General features: G+C 45.1%; 1 long non-coding RNA gene across 1 annotated transcript; it reads right to left on the minus strand.

The window, feature by feature from the left end:
• Positions 1-788: 788 nt before the first annotated feature.
• LOC128324776 (uncharacterized) lies at positions 789-14,693 on the minus strand. Its single transcript, XR_008307090.1, has 2 exons — positions 14,435-14,693; positions 789-1,178 (listed from the first exon to the last, which is right to left on the minus strand). It is a non-coding gene; the product is annotated as an uncharacterized LOC128324776 (long non-coding RNA).
• Positions 14,694-16,285: the final 1,592 nt, after the last annotated feature.

Raw genomic sequence — 16,285 nt, forward strand, 5'->3', positions numbered from 1 at the left:
TGAGCATCTATGGGACTAGGTGGGTTCAAACATACAGTGGCACCTGAATTTGGGGTGAGCAGCTGCTTCCGCCTCCGGAGCTCAAGCTATTGCCTGCAAGGATCCTGAGTTGGAGGCCCTCTGGATTTCCAAGTGGGTATCATCCCCCAGTGCCCCAGCCTGACCTGATGGTAGTCATGGGGAGGGGCAAGAAGCCATGGGTACTGGCTCAAGGCTAGGGCCAAGCCACAGAGTATGCTTTGGAGCATGCTTGAAGTTCACCAGTTTAGCACATTAAATATAAAATTGCATCCTTTGAAAGCTTGTGAATTGATGAGCATATTAAGCACCGTCTCTTTCCTGAATGCTGTCAGGCGCTCTCCAGCTTTTCATAGAGCCCTGCCCTGCATCCTGCCACATCTCAAAGCCTCAGGAGGCTGCTTGTCTCCCGTCTCCGCTTTTAAGGGCTATTTATTTTGACGATGAGGCTGCTGTCTGCGAGACTGCTGTCTAGAATGGATGAGCGCGCTTGGAGGCCCATCATGGTGACGGCAGTTTAATGGTGATGCAGTATTAATATCAGCATTGCTTATCCAGGCCATCTCCAAAATGAGCAGGGAAGAAAAAGCATGTCGCTTAGAAGGAAAGAGCAAGAGACATGCCTCACTTCATGCTGCTAGGGTACCACTCAATTTATTTATTCACAAAATGTTTATACCACCTTCCAGTTGAGGGAGCCCCCACACCCAAGAATCCATGGTATTAATGGAAAGATGGTTACCATCAAGAGACGTTGCAGGCTATGGGGCTGCAGTAACTGGTGTTTATTCAAGCAACACAGGAAATTTCCGTTGAAAAGCGGCATATAAATATTTGCCTTATTCATTATTTAGCCTCTCTGTATAGGGAAGGGGCTTCAGCCCCCTTCCCGCCATTTTAGTTACTCTTTTTGGATTTCATCCCCAAAAGAATGAGGGATTCTTTCTGATTGCAGTGAAGTGTCCTCCTCAGAGCTGTTCATTTGTCAGATGTTGAGATGGCCTTGTTGCCGCTGCTGTTGTTTACATGGCTTTCACATAAAACTCAAGGTAACATCACCAAATGTTTCATCCTGTTTGCAAAAGGTGATGCTTCAGTGGTGATAAGAATGATCTATGTTCAAATATTACATGTTCAACACCTGGCACATTTAAATTCCACTAGAAAAAAGAGAAGAAAAGAAAAGAAAAGATAAAGGAAGAGGTGCCAGCAATATCATCCAGAGGTCTTTGGCTGACCTCATCAAGGGCTGAAAAGCTTTGCTTTCAACTTTTCTAGTTGATATTCGTATCGTGGACCCAGTTCTCCCTGAGGTGGTATACCTCTCTGCACAGCAGGTGTACGCAAAAGTCCATACAATGGAAATGAGTGGCATATAGAAACTGACACATCAGGCAGAAGACAAGGCTACAGCCCTTCTCTCTGAATCCAATTTTTTATGTGGAGGGAATTTCTGTTTAGTGAGGAACATTCATTTATGTGAGACCAAGTGCACCTTCTGACGTCTGAAGTGGTACCAGACTCAGGTTCACCCCATTTGTGGAGAACTGGGCCTCTCTCTATGCCTCTACCTTTTTACCCAGCACACTAGGTACTTCTGGAATGCAGGTGGCTTTAGGGACACTGTACACTCTTTTTTAAAACAGCAAACTCAAGTCTACTACTGAGTGTACCCTCAGGAGGGAGCCGAAGCCAATCCCTTTTGGCTCTTACTGTAACTAGCATACCTCTATGTTGTCAAACACCTATTTGTCATATCTGTGCTTTACACTTTTGGTATAGGTATATATCTTTTACCTAATGGCGAAGTGGGGAAATGACTTGACTAGCGAGCCAGAGGTTGCCAGTTCAAATCCCTTCAGGTATGTTTCCCAGACTATGGGAAACGCCTATATTGGGCAGCAGCGATATAGGAAGATACTGAAAGGCATCATCTTATACTGGCAGTGGTAAATCTGCTGTATTCTACCAAAGAAAACCACATGGCCCTGTGGGCACCAGGAGTTGAGACCAATTCGACAGCACAACTTTACTGTCTATCTGTAAAGCCCCTGGTGGCGCAGTGGTAAAACTGCCGCCCTGTAACCAGAAGGTTACAAGTTCGATCCTGACCAGGGGCTCAAGGTTGACTCAGCCTTCCATCCTTCCGAGGTCGGTAAAATGAGTACCCAGAATGTTGGGGGCAATATGCTAAATCATTGTAAACCGCTTAGAGAGCTCCGGCTATAGAGCGGTATATAAATGTAAGTGCTAAGTGCTATCTTTTAAAATGTCATGTGTGAAGAGGCTCATAGAAAGCTGCAACAAACTCATGCAAACCAGACAGACTGTGCTTCCTGATTACTCCTACGAGGCAGCCTCACAGCATCGTGCTTTTGATAGGACTCCTTGCCCACAATCAGAGCTTATTATATCAATCAATTCATTAATTCATTTAAGTTTCTTTGGCCCCACCCCTCAGATTCAGGGTGTATGAACAAATCTAGCATTTAAATCTGCATTCTGTTACATGGCTGATATTAAACAAAACAAAAAAGAGCAGCCCACAAAAGCTAACAGAAATAAAAGAAAATTAAAGCACTTCTGAAAGAGGCTCAGACTTTGATGGGAGGTTCAGACAGGCATGTACATAACTTGATCTTTCATCACTTAACAACTCATTGCAAAGTTGAGGGCTAGACATTTGGGCATCTGCACGAGTAACAAGAGTTTGGCATTAGGGACCATCAAGATCTTGACCATGCACAGTCTGGCTCTGAATATACAAGAGCCTCTAGCCAACTGCTGTACATAGATTCAATCTAGTCGCCGCTGCTTGCTTCCAGATCACCATTGCTAAATGGAGCAGGGGAGGTACAAGGGAAAAGCACCATGCATTTTTCAAAAAGAAAGAAGTGCTTGACTTTTCCAGTCTTTCAACTCAGAAACTTTGACAGATTAAACAGAGAGCGACTTGCAGACACAAAGGCAGATGCCATTTCACGTCTCTATTGTGTATCCAGCCTGCAGCGCTCCAAACAGAGAACATTAGTGGTTTGCATTCCAAATGTTATTGCCTCAGACAGAGCAGAGTCCTTGGAGGATGGCAAGAAACACAGTAAAAATACACACCCAAAAACAAAACAGCAGAGAGAGCCAGCCATATCAAGACATTTCTTTTAGCACTTTGCTGTCTCTTTAAGGACTTATCTTACACTACAGAATTAAATGGCTTTAAATTGAGTCATTCTTGCTGTCCAGAGAGCTCTAAGAATTAAAGTTCTAGGAGAAGGTGATGGAAGGGTTAGGGATCTCTTAGGGAGGTTAGGGTCAGCTCTCAGCCCCTCAAAAATCTACAGTTCCCAGGATTTTTTGGCTCAAGTCATGACAAACTAGCATACAGACAATGACTGACATCCAGAGCAGTGGTCCAAGGATGTAATACCTTGCAGAAAGAGACTGGTTCTTGCAGCCAGATGCTTCCCAAGCAGCAGAGAGTGTGTGCAGGGTGAGAGGGGAGTGATACTCACTCCTCTCCCCTGCCTCCAGAATTGTTCTTTTCTTTCCAGAAATATGTCCCTAATGGTTGTGCAACCCTCAGGGACATATTTTTGGAAGGCAAAGAGCACTTAGGGAGGCAGGGGAGATCAGTAAAAATGGCTGCCTCCTCTCCTGGCATGCACACTCTGCTGCTTGGGAAGCATTTGCCTATGTTAAGAGCAGCTTTCCTGTAAGGATGCAGATCCTGCTGTATCGTCAGACTGTGGCTCGTCAGACTGTGGCTCTGGATGTCAGCTAGTATCCTGGGACTTCCAAAGAAATTATAAATGGAATATTCTGAGCTTGTGCAAAATGTCTTTCCCTCACTTATGCTTTCTCACTCTAACAACTCAGGTCTGAACTGAAAAACTCATCGGCCAAAGCTTATGTGTTCCAACCAATTAGCCTCATTAGAGGCGTACCTAGCCACGGACCTTGGGGATTTGGTCTGTAGCCTCCTGTCTCCAGGGGAGGCTCAAAATGTTCTGGGGAGCCTCCCCATAGCCCACTGCTGCCCTACACTCACCCCACTGCTGCTCCACATCTGCCACACCGCTGCCCCGCCGTGCAAGTTAAATGGTAGCAAAGATGGGGGCGGCCAGCGGGGTGTGTGTGCACTCAAGGGGAGACCAAGGCAGGGGAGATGGAGGCGGCGGCAAGAGCTCTTTCCCTGCGCCGGTTTCAGCGGCACACACACCCCAGCTGCCCTTGCATGATGGCGGCACACACATGGCCTCCATGCACGCATGGCAGCCATTTGCATGGTCAGCAACTAGTCTGACCATGCAAATTGCCACTGCGCATGCATAGAGGCCATGTGTGTGCCACTGTCATGCGAGGGCAGCTGGGGCGGGGGGTGCGCCACTGCAACAGGAAAATGCGGCAAGCAGTGGAGGAGAAAGTATGGACCTGCTCTCCTTCCTTTTAAAGGTGCCAGGGCTGTGCTGAGAACTGCTGATCAAATCGCAATTCATGCACACCCCTCGAACAAGACTGGCTGCTTTGGAATTCAAACATCCGGCGATAATGTGAATTTAAGAAGTTTTCCTAATGGCATCAGACCTTTACAGGCTGCAGTGGGGTGGACAGAGGTCAGCGTCATCTTGTCATACATCAGCAATGAAGAACCAGCATGGCATTGCTCTCTGGCTGGGCCACACCACTCCCAAAGCTGGCGGGGGCGGGGGCGGCTCCATCGCACAGAACACATCCAGTGGAATACAGTCATCCCACATTTTTTTCATTTCATCATTGTTGCTGGGAAATTAAATTTAATAAAGATAGCCGTCTGGGTTGGCAATGCGCAGGCAAGTGGGCAATTAAGCTTGCAGATGGGAATGGCAGGCCGGGCCCAAGCCTCCCTATACCAGGCCTGAGTTGGCATGTTCAGCCACTGCCCCAGGCACTGGCCTCCACTGAGCTCATCCCCGGCCCAACCTCACCCCTCAGTCTGATTTTGCCCAAAGTGCACCGGCATGGATCTCCCAGTCTACCCCACCCATCTCCCTCCAGTCTCCCCCATGGGATGCAGAGTTCACTGAGTATCAATCAACCTCCAATCTTCCCCAGTCTCTCTCCTCATCCCCTGATCTTGCCTGCCGTGTATGGCGCATGCCATGGGCCAAATCCTCCTACCCCTCCTTACCTGGCGGTGGTAGCACTCCCTGCTGCTGCTTCTCCTGCTCATCTCGAGGAGGAGGAGGAGCAGTGGCAGGGTAGAGATACAGGTGGGCTGGAGTGACCACCAGCGGGTGAGGTGGGCATGGGGCACCCCCTGCCTGCACCACTGCTTCTGGCCGTCAGCCCTGGGGAATGTCCAGTCTAAGAGCTAATTAATCTGTACTTGGGCACTGAGTTGCTAAGATCTAGACCCAAGCCAGCAACTTCATTGGACCATGCAGAAGCCCATTGGCCTCTGGTGGCAGCTGATCTCTCTTCATTTGGTAGCTGCAGTACTATTTTCTGTCCTCCAACAGTGGTGGTGGTGCTGTTAACACAGAGAAAAGCTGACTTGTAGCTTCCTCCTCCAGCCAGATGCTACAGTGTTGCAGAGAGCAAAAGCCATACTAGATTTGATGCAAAATGCACAATTGTCAGTTTTGGGGTTTATTCTGTGGTAACAAATAGCAGCCGTGCAGAGCCCCAGTCTGGATCAGGACCATGGTATGGAGATAGGGGCCATTTAACCCTTGACTTCTATGCCATTTTCTCACTGCCCCCCAGAACTGTTATTTGCAGCAATGGCACTTTGGGAGGCCCATGGGAGCTTTGGGGTGGGATGGAGGGGGAGGGCGGGGATTAAAATATTGAACACCATCTAAATTTGATCAGGACCAGTCTCCCATGTGTCTGATATTTTTATTTTAAAATAAACCTTAAACTAGACCATGATGTATTTAACATCCCATCTAGTTTGGCCTTAAAACATTGAAGTCTGTGGCTAATATTTCCGGTTTGAGACCCGCTGGTGCTTCACCATGCCATGGTAGTGATTCTAACACTCATAAGCATTTTTGATCCAGCTCTTTCTTTAGAAAGGTTTCTTCCACCCCACAGAAACACAACCAGAATTGCTTCATTAGACCAGCAATCTCTTCTGTTATCGGCAGTGGTCCAGACATCTTTGACCACTCACAAGCAGAAGCACACAGAAGGGTAAAGCACCAGGCAGGGGCGTAGCAAGGTTAGAGTGGGCCCAGAGACAAGATTTTAAAATGCACCCCCCCCCACTGAAGCTCAGCTCATGAAGTAAAGAAATCTTCAATGAGGCTGAATAGTGGTAACAAAAAGCATAGTAAAATTTATATATCCTATGTGCCACCATAGAACATCATCCGAAATTATTTTTTGAAAAGGTTTTGTGAATTGTGGATGATGCAAGTCATTTAATGGTCCTAGAGAAAGACATGCTGTTCTGGTAGCTCCAGATCTTAACACTCACATCAGTTTTGGAGGATGAATACAACTGAAGGAAGCCTGGGCGGGTACGTGGCTGGGGGAGTCAGTCATGTGACTTGCCTCTGGGGGCCCCCCCAAGGCGGTGGGCCCCTAGACAACTGTCTCCCCTTGCCCTGTTATCATTACGCCCCTGGCACCAGGCCAACAAATGGGAAGGAAGGAAACAGGAACAATGCAGTAGAAGTTTATTAAAGAATAGATCCCAACACGTTTCAAGTAAAAACTTTTCAGGGGAAGTGGCTTACCAAGCAGAATATTCAATTTATAAGCAGCTTAGCTCTTGATTCCTTCCCCCATGGTCAGTTCCCATCATCTGATACTGCCACTGAACATGGAAGTTACCTTTATCTATGATAAGTACTCACAGACTTATCCTCCATCCCAGACATAACCTTTCCCTCTATTTCATTAACAGGATTGCCGTCTGGGTCTCTTTCCCATCCAGGCATGCTGTTGGCTGGGTGCATTCAAGCTCTTCAGTTTTGCTGGCTTCCACTGGCATGAGTGGCTTGTCTGGATTTCTGCATCTGATGTCATTCTGATATCCTGCTTCAACTAAGTACTGGGAATTTGCATGTTATTGCAGGGGGAAAGATGTTCGCTGCCAGGTATCCTTGACCTGGCCTTTCTGCTTGAAAGGCAATGTTCTGAACTGCTATCATCGTCACCGTGGCTTCCCCTGGGCTACTGCAGGCAGGAGTCTCTCTCTGGTGTCACCACAGTAAAGGGTAAGTTCTCCCTTAGGAATATGTTCTGTTTCACCAGCTAAATTTAGCTTTCCTTGTTAGAAGGAAAACCAAACAACCTTATAAACATAAATGCCTGTCAAAAACTCCTATGCAAGTACCTTGAGTTGAGCAGCTAGAGAACTCTGTGTTAGTAAACAAGGCTCGAGTCCTCATTAACCTTTCCTCCAACACTTTTGTGACCCTATTCATCCCAGAATATTTTTCCTTGCAATGTGGTTGGCTGGGCATGTATTCTGATGCACCCCCTCTTTAGCCCTTGTTAATGGTAACTGTAACTGTAATTATTACTGTAATTTACTGGTTCAGTAAAATCCCTGTATTGGCTACTATGATCCATAATTAGATCTGCTAGCTTGAGGACACTGATATATGCAACTATTAACAAGGGCTAAAGATGAGGTGCATCAGAATACATGCCCAGCCAACCTCATCGCACATGACCCTGGCCTGTACCATGAATGACCCACTAATCCAAAGGCAACCTATCAACCATGTAATGGTTCACCACCATCTTGTTTATGTCTTGTTACATCCCCCCACCCCCAAGTTCAGTTTGCTTAGTCTTATTACAGTAATTGCCCTGGTGGCAAGCTAGGGTCCTCATCCCTCTACATGATTTTTTAAACTTCAAATTTCCCTTTCATGTTGAGAAGTTCATGTCCTGTGACTTCTGCTTGTCCAAATGTTCTAATAACACCTTTAGCAAGCTATATACTTCATTCCAAACCACTCTACAACATTACCTGTTCCACCCATGAAGACTAATTCAAACAATCTGAACATATACACACCATCAGCTCACTTGGATTCCATTCTGAATAAAAAGAATAGCAGATTTGAACTACAGAATCCACAGTGTAACAGAGAAGGAATGTGTGGTACAGCAATTTCTGGGGCCTAGGTTAAACTGGATAATTGAGAAATTATCATACATAGCACAATATTTATCGTATATACTATGTACATAGTATGTAGTGCGAGCTGCCCAGAGAACAATTTGTTATGGGGCGATGAACAAATAAAGTTGTTATTGTTGTTGTTGTTGCTGCTGCTGTTGTTGTTAAGCAAATTTCAGCTCAAGAATGAAACATTAACCAGAAATCCATTGCTTAGATTAAGAAAATAAACTTGGCGATGGAATGTCTCTTCTGAGTATCACCACCAATGCCATCAGTCCAAATTTCAATATGCTTACAGGGTTGTGTGAATTAACAGTGAATGCATACAGAAAATGATGCTAATATTAGGAAGGTTAATATCATTGGCTGTTTAAAGGATCATGGGAACCACATGTGGTCAGTTGTAGGAGCATGCAGGACCGCCAGCAGGTTTGCAACCTGGCAATGATCACAGGGAAGACTCAACTGTATGAACTGCTCCCTCCATGTGAGATCTACACACATGGTCATTTGTGATGTGTGCAGCTTTCCCCCCACAAAGCACCACAATGCCAGACCTTCCATATAATCTCCTGCCAGGCTGGAAATATGATCCCACATGGAGACACTGTAAGGAGTCTGATCTGGCCATTTGTCTTTGGAATTACAATTATATTAGACTAGTAGATACATATTCTTTATGCAAAGTTGTATGATGTCACCAATGGGGAATGAGAGTTCCTGAACTTCTGCAATTAGCAATGTGTTTTCTTCTTTGGATAATGAGGACTTTGAGTACCTATTTGTTTATCCTGTCCTTCAACTTAAAAATTTCCAAGGCAGCTCACAATATATTGTTAGAACACTAAAAATATTACACACAAAAAATAATAAAAGCAAGAGCGGCAATTCAGTGAGTGGCAAAGTATGCGAGAGTCACTGAATAACATCAGACCAGTAAAACCACTAAATGCCCAGGAAAGCAAAACACCCGGTAGCTAAACATTTTCAGAATTGGCACTGGGTGGGCTGTAAGCCCAAGGGGTGTATGAGCTGGCAGGGGTCTGGCAGGGCAGGGGTCTGGTGGTCCAGTCCAACCATCAAGCTGGCGAGGTCGGCTTGCAGGATGGCTCGGGGGATATCCTTGTAAAGGGGGATTCCCTAGATTAAGAAGGGGTGGAAGGGGAATAGTTTCCCCCTGGTGAGGACAGCGGCAGCAGCGGTGCTGACATTAGAGGTGGCAGTGGGGGCTCCTCCAACAACCCCTACTGGCCTCCTAAATGACAGGCCAGGCCAGCTGTTCGACCTGCAACCAGCCTGGCCTGCCATTTGGGAGGCCAGCAGCGGTTGGAGGAGCCCCCGCCGCCACCTCTGATGTCACTGCCACCTCCTTCGCCATCCGCACCGGCAGGAAACCAGAGGTAAATATTCCCCTTTCACTGCTGCCCCTTCTTAGTTTAGGGAATCCCCTTTTACGCTTAAAGGGGAATCCTGGCCAGATTAGGATGAGGTCTGAACCAGTATGGTGTCATGGGGAGGGGAACAAGGAGTAGGATCTTTTTTTTAAAGGAGAACAGTTTCTTACCTGCTCTCCACTGCCATGTGCAGCTTCCTGCTGGGGTGACGCTGGCCCCAAGAATCCTCACATGCACGGGCACCATTTCAGTGGTAAGTTCGGTGCTGCTGGCCACATTTACCATTTCAGTGGTATGTTTGGTGCTGCTGGTGCCCATGCGTGCACGGATGCCATGTTCATGCCAGCGCCACTTATGGGTTCTTGTGGCCAGTGCCACCGCAGAAGAAAGCTGCATGTGGTGGTAGAGAATAGGTAGTAGTATCTCATTTTATTAAAAGATCCTGCTCCTCCCTCCCCTCCCTGCAGCTCTGAACTGTTTCAGACCTCATCCTAACTGGTTCAACACCAAACATGTGCATGAACCTCGGGTTGTGCACATCCCTATTATCAACTCACCTCCCACAAAGCCCGAGCAAGGAGGAGGAAGCACTACCACTCCCTTGGGAGCAGAGGAACCATAACAGCTCTCAGCCAGCCTATGATGAGGCGAGTTCTCCTCGCTGACCCATTTTCATGAGAAAAGGGTGCTCAGGGTGATCAGCTCTGGTTGCAGGTCCAGAACTGTGTTCTCTGAAGACTTCCCAACCAACACTCCAGGAGTGGGTCTGTCACAAAGTGGAAGAGGGAGGATCTGAACCCATGTCTCCCCCCGCTTGGAGCAACTTCCTAGCCATGCGGCACAGGGTCCTTGTAATCTCCCAGCAGCCCACCCATAGACACAGCCACATTGGCCAGCGAGAGAACTCCAAATGGAGCCATATCCTATACAACAACAGTAAAGGTCTTGTGGACGTTCCATCCCAAGTTTAAGCTCTGGGTGCAGGCTCCCACTATGAAAGGGTGGGAGGAACCTCCATGCAGAGACACGGTAGGTGATTCAGTGGCATAGCCATTCAGAAGGACTGGTGCACAGACCAATAGTTCCATTTAATTGCCTGGCTCTGATGGGCTTAGGGTTGCTTGTCTTTTTGCCCAGCCCCACCCATCCCTTCCAGCCAAACCTCTCTCAAGGTCATTTGGCTGATTATTGATGCCGCCCTCCACTTCATGCAGCCCACGTGAGTGATTTATCACACCAACAGGAACTGGGGGTGGGGCTCTGAGCTGTTCAGAGTCTGCTCCTTTACTCTTACTTGCAGTTACAAATCAACTCTATTTATTGCAAAAGCTTTTCAAGAAATTATCATTTAGAATTTTCCTGCTCTAATTAACTTCCATTTGAACCCTGTTCTTAGATCACAAGATTGGGATGATGGTGATGGAGATGTCTCATACTGCAGGAGCTGGCATCCAAAGATCCACTTTCAACAAGAAAAGATCTCCTCCACCCCCACAAACATCTTTTCATACTACGTTAGAGAGTCAGATTCCAAACTCCTGCTCCTTCTGGGATGATATTCCAGCAGCGACCAAAAATGCTGCCTTAAAGGCATTTTGGGTCACAGCTTAGGTTGCCATATTCAAAATGAAACAGTGCTCTTATACCTCTAATTGTAGTGTAGGAGACAGAATTTCTGAATGTGCAATTTCGCCCACCATAATGTTCAGTAGTGGGAGAAACAGTGTCTTCTAAAAGTTCCCCTTTTTACCTGTTAAAGACACAAATGCCCCCTGTCCTGTGTTGAATCTGACAAGCTTACGATTGACTCCTCACTTTGAAATGTGTGTACTCTGGAAAGAGAGGATTTCTCTCACCGCCAGGATTTCTTTTGTATACAGTTGCCAGCTGGGTAGCTTTAAACCAACATGAGTAGATTATTTGTTTTTAAATTTACTTTGCCACCTGGCTTGGTTTTGTTTGTTTGTTTGCTTGCTTGCTTGCTTTTCAAGCTCAGGCTCAACAGTAAACAATGGGCATATTAAAGTTGCATTGCATTAGCGGGTACATGAGGAATGGCCTGGTTGGTTTTATTGATTTGTATAGGTTGAACGGCTTTTGTGCCTGCTGTATGCTGGTCTGTCTGAAGTCCACCATTAGTATGTGCGGGAAGGTAAGCCTCTTAAAAATGTAATGGAAGAAGGCATAAAAGAAGGAAGGAGAGAGAAAAGGAAACCCAAGAGAAAGGAGGAGTGGGAGAAACTCACTGAGGCTGGCATACTTTGCATTCTTCTTCTGGATGTGCCCTATAGATGCTTTATGTTGTTGATCAGAGAAATGTGGTCAGTTTGCTGCTGGCTGAGTTTGGGGTTCTCACCTGCCCCCTGCCCAAGACCACAAGCAATGATCACCACTCTGCCGGTTTCTCCTTGCCTGAGCTGCCAAGTGTGACATTGCAATGGGTTGGGACTGTGCTAAACCCCTTTAAGAGTGAGGAGGATGTCTTGTATTCTGGTGAGGCCTCTTTGCATGCCCTGCATGTGCAAATGTTGCTGTCTCTGCACACAGGTTGGCTCAGAAATTCCTCTGTGCCAACGGAATGAATGGATCCATTCCTGTGACTCACTTGCTGGCAGGCAGCCTGTGTGTTAGCAACAGGAGGTGCCAAGCCTCAATGTATTCACTTGGCTAATGAGCACAGCGCGTGCAATTGTGTGACTGGAATGGCACTCCTCCATTGGACTGACTCCTCAGCTGCTTGGCTCTCAGCTCTGGAGCGTGCTGTGTCTTTATCATGGACTGCATTAGTTTGACACAGAAGGTTCTCTGTGCCGGAATGTTATTAGCAAGCTCGTCGAAATGCTTCACTCTGATCACCCAGTTAGACCCAATTTTGTCTCCAGCTGAAGCCAGGAGAGTCTCAGCCTGTCATATGGGAGAAGTCTACGATTGTTGGAGGTGGATCTACTGCCCAGGCATATTTAATCTGATCAATTCCCTGGTAATTTGTGTGCTCATGCTCGCTCTCTCTCTCTCACTCATTCACTCTCTCTCTCTCTCACACACACACACACACACAAACACACACACGAAAAAGAAAACTTGGAATGAATATATATATATATATATATATATATATATATATATATATATATATATCTCGAAACATCAACAGAAATCCTGACATAGAAACTTTTCTTCTATCTCTAATAAGAATTATAAACAGTTATACACCAATACCAACTTATGACAACTTTTCTAAAAGAAAAAGAATAGCTCTAAGAAACTGTCAGTTGAGAAGAGACATTATCATCAAACTGCTGACAAAGATGGTGCTGTTGTGATACTAAAAATTATAGACTACATATCTGAATGCCTTAGATAACTAAATGATGATGGCATACCAACCCCTTCAGGAAGACATCACAGTAGATCTCAAAAATTACATTTCTAAAATTATGCAAATAACAGCAAACAATGATTATTACTATAGAAATAACAGAAAACAAGGGTATCTCTTTATATTGACCCACAGTTACATAACCTGCCACGATACATCAGACAATAATTATTTCTTACTGAAAACTGAGGCCTTGAATAAGCAATATGAATTTGATAACAACACTAAACTTACAACATTTGATGTCATTTCACTTTACACTAATATATCACATAACAATGAGATTCAAGCTCTAAATGAGTTTTTAAACAGCAGAATTTCCAATGAACCTCCCCAGAACAGCTTCTACTATACTAGTCTTTGCTGCAATAATGACTTTTCTTTTAATCAAAACTGATACCTAAAAATACAAGGTGCAGCTATGCGTACATTCATGGCTTCATCTTATGCCAGTCTATTTATGGGCAATCTTGAACAAGCTATCCTTAAAGAACCCAAATATAGATTGCTCATTTGGTGGTGTTATATTGATGATAAATGTGTAATCTGGACCAGTTGCAAAGGAAGTGTTTTTATGTCGCCACTGCTCATCTGGTTATTGAATTCCTGTGTAAAATAGTCAATGAAAATTCAGAAACTTCTTTCCTTGATGTTCTCCTGACCAGTGAACAAAACAAGATTGTCCCAGATCTATATTAAAAATCAATACATGTGCATGTTCACTTAGATCGGAGTTCTTGCCACCTAGGGCATGTTAAATGGAATATCTACAGCTTGGATCACCACAATTAAACATATAATTTATTACATTTATTATGGTATTTCCCTTGACCTAAATAGTATTCCTTCTAACAGGGACTCCCAGATGTTGTTGACTGCAATTCCAAGAATCCCCAGCTGAAACAGCTTTTGTTTGGGGATTATGGATGTTGTAGTCAAGAAAATCCGCGAATCCCTGTTAGAGGGAACACTGGACCTAAGTATGGGTAGCCGTTCTTGAATCCTCAGGCCTGCTAGAATCAAAGGTTAATCTTTCAGTTTGTCAAACATTCCTATTTTGTGTTTCCTCTATGTGCATTTTACGAATTCCACATCCATTTGATTCATCTATCTGATATGTATTAATAAACATGATACAGATAGCAAACTCTGTTTCCCCCCTTACAGTAACTAATTCTTAAGTTGTGCCCTGATTTAAAATATTTTTATGCACGTATTTTTGATTGGTTAAAAAAAATAATCCTTGCTGAAGATAGTTATGATCTTTCCAGGCTTGGACTGGCCCACAGGGCAACAGGGCATATTCCCGGTACGCCCCAGCTGCATGGTGCCCCTGTGCCCCAACTCCCACCCTTAATTACCTATTCTGCTCAAAACCTGGCGCCCTCCCCACATACATTCCACCCCCCTCTCAGTACCCCCAGTCTGGCCCTGGATCTTTCTTTGGTTCAGTAAGAGGAATAAAAGAAGATCATGGCCAAGCTAGATTCCCAAACAAGCTGGATTCCACTTTCTCACCTTACATGAAGCTGCTCTAAACAAGGCAAAGCCACACTCTCATTCACAGAAGTTTCCCATTCAGGTATTGATGGTCAAGTGGGGTTTCAGTAGAGCTGTGCTGAAGTGGGGATACTTTTCATGAATATTTCCATCTGCTGCAAAAGCCACCCTCACTCTGGTGATTTGGAGGGGAGGCAAAAGTGTCTTCCATGTGTCTTCTCTCCAAAACACCTGTTCAGAGCAAGGACAATGCATTACTGTCATTACAACTTGGCTTTGTGACATGCAGTAATCACATAGCTGGGCGGTATTGTTTGCATGGCATCATCACACTGACTATGTAATCCTGATTGCCTGGGTTGTATATAGCCAACCATAAACAGTGGTAGTTTAAGAGAAAAGTTGCTTCAAAGAAATAAAGGAGGTCTGTACACACTATTAAACAGGTACAAAAAAAGATTAAAACGGGGTGTCCAAGAATACTGCCCCCCAACACTCTTTTACACACAAATATTAAATTTGTGAGCATTTAGTACTGCCTTAGTTTTGAACCAATCAAAAGAATTCCAGTTATATTTTAAATTAGACAGAGTCTTAGGCATCTAAGTAATCTAACAACAATTACTATATCCAGCTAAACCAAAGCTTTAGCCAAGTTAACATGCTGGGGTTTTGTGCTTATTTACGTACATGACTGATTTTCTGTTCTTATGAAACACACGTTTTCTTTGTTAAATGACCTATTTTGCCTTGGGATATTGAAAGGTTCTTGGCAGTTTGTCTTATTCTCTTGGCCCAATGCTACCTAATTTTTTTTCTTGGTACAAGGTTTTGAGCAGGAACAGTTATCTCAGTAGTGAGAACACTGAAATTCCTCATTGATATCCTTCACGGTCCACAGCCATTCTCTTAACTTGTCCCCAATACAGCTTTAGGGAGGGAAGTATAGAATTGGGGGCCTGACCCAGGTATAACCATGATCGGTGAGCTGACACTGCATAGTGGCTAATTGAATGAGCTGTGATCTGGAAGCTTTTCACATAGGGCTTTTAACTCTCATCTCCTCTGGAATGGAGGGGGTGCGTTCACATATTGGCTAGATTTACCCCGAAGTCCCTGCCAGGGAGCAGTTCACACACAATTTGGGTTTTTCACTGTGTGTAACCTGATTTATATACAGGGTAAAAAATGCCACTATTTGTGGCATTTTTGGGGAACAACTTTGAGTTCGCCGTAAAGCCTCCCCGTAAACTCACAGTAAAACCTGCTGTGTGTAAAAGCCCCTGGAAGGGCAATAGTTCAACTCAGTTACAAACTTATTAGGTGGCCTTAGGCAAACCACTTTCTCTGAGCCTCAGCTCCCTGACATTTTCAGTATGGGGATAAAATACTGCCCTACCTTATCAGGAGAATGTAATGACTAATGTGATCACATTTGTGCCAGACGCTGGCAGTACTATATAAATGCTAAATGTTAGTTATGCTGCTTCATTAGAGAGTTCCTGATGTTGTACATGAAGTTGCTGTAGAAAGGAGGACTGTCTTCCAACATAATCAGGAGAGCCAATATTTTTCCTGACAATGTTCCGACAAGGAGATCTGCCAGCCAGCAGCGGTGCTGTCCAGATGCAAAGCCTGCAGCAATCAGGCCAAAGAGAAAGACCCAATGGGAGTCGGGGCTCTTGTGTTTTGGCAGGCAGCTTCGGTTTCAGTTCAGCTGATCTGAGGAAGCCCCTGAGCTCTCTCATCCCACCAGAGTGGTAGCCTTCAACATGATTTTCCTAATTGCTTCAAGTGTCAACTTGCTGCTGTTTTGTTTACAGGGCGATGTATGGAACCCCTCCAGAGTTGTGGACATGGAGAACATAG

The sequence above is a fragment of the Hemicordylus capensis genome, chromosome 4 (assembly GCF_027244095.1).
Source record: "Hemicordylus capensis ecotype Gifberg chromosome 4, rHemCap1.1.pri, whole genome shotgun sequence".
In the NCBI taxonomy this organism is placed as follows: Eukaryota; Metazoa; Chordata; class Lepidosauria; order Squamata; family Cordylidae; genus Hemicordylus; species Hemicordylus capensis.